At 37.7% G+C, this 4,815-nt stretch overlaps 1 pseudogene; it reads right to left on the bottom strand.

Moving 5' to 3' along the window:
* Window positions 1–3,187: 3,187 nt before the first annotated feature.
* LOC149180609 (putative protein arginine N-methyltransferase 6 pseudogene) lies at window positions 3,188–4,473 on the bottom strand (annotated as a pseudogene).
* Between the last annotated feature and the right edge of the window lie 342 nt (window positions 4,474–4,815).

The raw sequence follows: 4,815 nt of genomic DNA, 5'->3' as shown, positions 1-4,815 counted from the left end.
CAGAAACTGCTCCATAAAAAAATATAATATATATATATATATATATATATATATATATATATATATATATATATATTTAGAAGAAGCTTTACATCATCCAAAGCAGCCTCCCTCTACTACAAAAATTGAACCCCTACATGTTCAAAAATCACCCTATATATACCTTATTACATATCAATTATGATTTCCTAAACATAGGAATCAAAATAATATATATATATATATATATATATATATATATATATATATATATATATATATATATATATATATATATATATATATATATATATATATATATATATATAGATATATATATAGATATATATATAGATATGTTCTATGGTCAAATAACATAAGTTAAAATTATAACTAAATAATTCAATTAAATCTCATCAAAACAGAATAATTGGTTTGCTGTCGATTTGTTGAAGGTGTCATCGCTGGAAATTTGGGATTTTTTGGTATGTTGATCAATCATCTTCCAGCTGCACCCTATAGATGCCTTGGATTCCTGAAATATTTTCCATTTGTTCGTTGAATTATTTGAATACTACCACCTCTCCTTCAAAAACTCAATGTTGCTGATTTCATGGCTAAAATACTTGCCATCGGTTCTCAGAAAGATTCGAATAATGCCACATCTAGTTATGATTCTTCATCATTGTCATTCCCGAAAACTTATGAAACTTTGGAAATAGCTTTTTCTTTCTAGAGGTAGCACCTGAAGAAGTCTTGGAAGGAGCAGCCTTGGTTGCAAAGCCAAACTTTAATTTCTTTCGATGATCCTGCATTGCAAGAGATGTTGCAGTTCTTACTATCGCAGAGGTTGGGACAGAACGAGAGTCCTCTTATTGCAGTTGTGACCTTTGGGCATCCACAATCTGAAGAAATTTAACCATTCCCCTTTCCATCCTATTTTCTGCAATAGCCTGAGTTAACTCCATGTCTACAGATGCCTCTCACATCATGGAAATGATTCTCGCAGAGGATGGGCGCATAAGCATTTCCCCAAGACCAACTCCACAAGGCAAAATGCCTCCAATCAATATTGAGAAAATGGGCTGCATATACCAAGCTTTTCTCAGGTATCTACCTGCGGATTTTATTGGTCTTCACTAGATCCTCAATTGCAGGTTTCAAACACTAACAGGGACCACTAGCACAGAAATTCTGAACCATAAAAGGACCAAGGCAAACATACTCCCAACAGGAACTGCACCAGATGATTTCTCACCCTATATCAGTGCATTGAGTATATAAAAAAAATGCAAAAGGCAATGCTTGGAAACGAGAATGTTGTCTTCAGTGTGTTCTTCCTCCATATGTGAAGCTAAGGATGGCCTTACGCACAACACCCCTAGGCTCTCTGTATCACCCCTTCTATCATGGTTGCGCTCTTTACTACTGTGTCCAAATGGAATCGTCATCTGCCTCCCCACTGTATTGGGTCACAAGCTGGTGCAAGAAGATGAAAGCTTCCAGTCTTGCCATGTCGATGCCTGGGCGAAGTCTGTGGCCTCCTCCAAATGGAATAAAATTGTTGCCACTTGCATCCTTTTCTTGCCATCTCCAAGGATTGAATTTGTGTGGATTTTCATAATAGTCTTCATCAAGATGAATGGATCTTCAAGTATGTGAGCACACACCATCCTTCAGGAATGAAGTGCCCTTTAATCTCCACGTCCTGCAATGCTTTCCTCATCACACCAGTTATGATATTCCCCATTCGCAAAGTCTCGGTTATCACATTTTGAGTAAAGGGTAAGGAAGTATAATTGTTCCAAGTTAGCTGCTCTTTCTTCTGTTCCTTGGATTTCTCCATCTTCATGTTTTCTGCCTTTAATTGTTGTAGTGCAGGTGGACAATCTGTGAGAAACTTGACTGCAAGAATCATTAGTATTGGTACCGAGTTTTCTCCTGGAATCATCAAATCTATCATGGTTGCTTGCTTGATTGTGCTCTCATCGTAAGCATGACAGAAAAACAAGAATCCTTGGAACCAATACGCAAGGTTTCTTTCAAAACTAGGCTGCAACTTATCCAGTTTTCCTCCCCAAACAAAATTTTCGAAACTTGCAGAAACATTTTTTGTTGTATGAGACATCCAGATGCCTTCTCTATCTTAATCTTCACTAGCGTTTCCACCTTATAAACACATACATCAAGCTGAGCCAGATAAACTTTAAAAGCCATCTGATTTGAATAAATATCATAACATGAGATATAAAGAGGTCCAATTTCAAAACCCAACCTGAAGTTAGGTTGTTTAATTTCACTACACTCAGCATCTGGCAATTGAAAACCAATTTTCCACTTCCCAACTTTCTTCAAACTGACATTTGGCATTTTGATGTCCAACCCCTATTGCCTTCCAATGCTGGGTGTCTCTCCTTGATGTAACCTTGGGGATGGCCCTATGCGCAGCGCCAAAGGGCTACACACAGCACTCTTTGAATGTGGCTATACGCGAAACGCTCTTTGAATATGGCTATACGTGCAGTGCTCACGGTTTTTGTTAGCCACCAAAAAAAATCCTCACTTTTCCCATTTAGGTATGTAGTTCCAGTCAATTGCACTCATCCAGAAAATATCTATTGTGCCTATATAATGGAGACAACCAGAATATTTCTTGGTGGATTTAATGAATTCCATTGAGACTAAAGCATACGACATATCAGCATGCTATATTCTGAGGGAGAAAAAGTGAAATGAAAGGTAGAAAAACCATATGACCACAATTTTGATTCCTCCCAACACTCACTTCATACAAATTTACACTTTTAACACAAATGAATAAAACAAGGCATCTGGATTTGAAATGTTTCTACAATGTGGCATATTTCTTCTTGCAGGAAATCATTGAGCAATGAATCAAAAGTTATACGCTCACCAACCTTCTTCAAATTGACATTTGAAACTGTCCTTTTCTATGAAACCTCAGCAATATTTGACATCTTATTTGACTGGAAACTCTCCACCTTTGCTAATAGGATGCGCACTCTGAGATAAGCCACTACAAAAATGAGAAGTCTTAGGCATGCTCCAAGACTTTCTTCTTGATAGCCATGGTAATAGCATAAACATCATACAAGAGCACCCAGCTCTTATGATGATATTCAGAGGACAAAATTGTGGTATAAATTTAGCACAACATTCCTTCATATCAACTTTTCTACAGAAAACATCAAGGAACCAATGAAATAATCAAATCAAATGTTTCAGAATGATGCCGCAAAGGCTGTGAACAAGCTAAAAATACCACCGCATAATATATTTCCTTCACAAAGCATCATCCCCCAAAAGCATATTCTAGGTGTATATTCAGAAAGCGTGGGTTCTCCCTACTCTATGACAATGTAATAGAACCTACAATTACTTGATCTTGCTTCACCTCTAAAGGATCGTAGATATAGAGATTTCGCACACTTTTTCTTTGATGTACACCATTTACACGAACATCTCCAGATAAAGAGCTGTCTATTGATGATTCTGACTGGGTATCACTAGATGTTGTTGCATTCCCTCCAAATGAAACATCAAACCATAATGCAAAACCATGCAGGGATGCTTTCATCATAGATGACACACTGAAATTTGCAGTAACTGATTCCAACTCCTGTATTGTGACAATGCTACAATCAATTTGTTTGATAACAATTGCCCATGTCAAGACATTTTCTGCTGTAATAGTTTCGATGCAAGACTCCTCAAAGGTACATTTCTTTGCCAATGGTAACATCGTAGACATATCAATTCCATAAACATTTCGCCAGAAGTCAATACTTTCACTGTATCTTTCAGGATGTGTAACTGGTGCCATGTACAATGTCGCATGAGAAGGCAAAATTAGCCCCCCTGACTTGAGCCAACGATCTCTTGCAACGATTACACTAGAAAGCATGCTCTCATATAGAAGCATGTAACCCATCCATTCCGATATAATGACATCTACCTCCTCATCAATTTCAACCTCCCTAAGATTCATACTTATAAATCTCCAAGTAATTCCTCTCTAGAACCATGAGACCAGAAGCTGTAAACCTTTCACCAGCAATATCACTGTCAGCAATGTACAGTGCCCTATGCCATGAATTGGAAGCAGGTTCTCAATTACCAAGAACTACATCTGCAAAAAACTGATTTGGACGGACCAACCTCTGCACAGATTCATGGATATCTCTTTCAATCAAAGCAGAGAAACAAGCTCGCCATATGTTGAGATAAGGATTAGCAACACGACAAACATCTATGACCTCAAATGCTATGTTCTCTCCTTGTCTATCACAATGCAGCCACAAAACCAGCCACTGGCATCTCCCAACTTCCTCAGGATCATTAAATACATGAACTACTACATTAGTTGATTTTTGAGTCAATTATTCGTTTGGTCATATCTTCTGATCTAGAAACCGGTTTTGGGAGTGTGATATACCGTTGGAAAGCTTTTTCTAAGACACTTCTGATGGACATGCTTATGACATGTTTTGCACTGAAGATCATGTGCAAAACATCTCTAAAAACTAGAAATAGTAAGAGTCCATTTTGATCCCTGGTGACAGGCTGTGAAGACTGGAACTAACACAACCTGTGACATCCATGACAAGGCCAACCACTAGATCAGACATAGCTAAGAAACTAAAAGCAAAAATAGCCTTGCTACAGGAGAAACAAAACTGCTATAGGAGAAAGATAGGGTTGCTACAGGAAGGAACAAATTTAGAAAAATTGTTACAGGAGGAGGAAACAACAACAAAAGAGGTAGAAATAGCAGCCCAAGAACTCCAAGAGCCTGAGCCATAGCCTAACCTGGAG

The sequence above is a fragment of the Pinus tabuliformis genome, chromosome 3_2, assembly GCF_031772625.1.
Source record: "Pinus tabuliformis cultivar Carrire ecotype Pingquan chromosome 3_2, CPIR1, whole genome shotgun sequence".
Taxonomy (NCBI): Eukaryota; Viridiplantae; Streptophyta; class Pinopsida; order Pinales; family Pinaceae; genus Pinus; species Pinus tabuliformis.
Note: the sequence above shows the minus strand (reverse complement) of the source record. Positions and strands in the feature narration are given on the sequence as shown.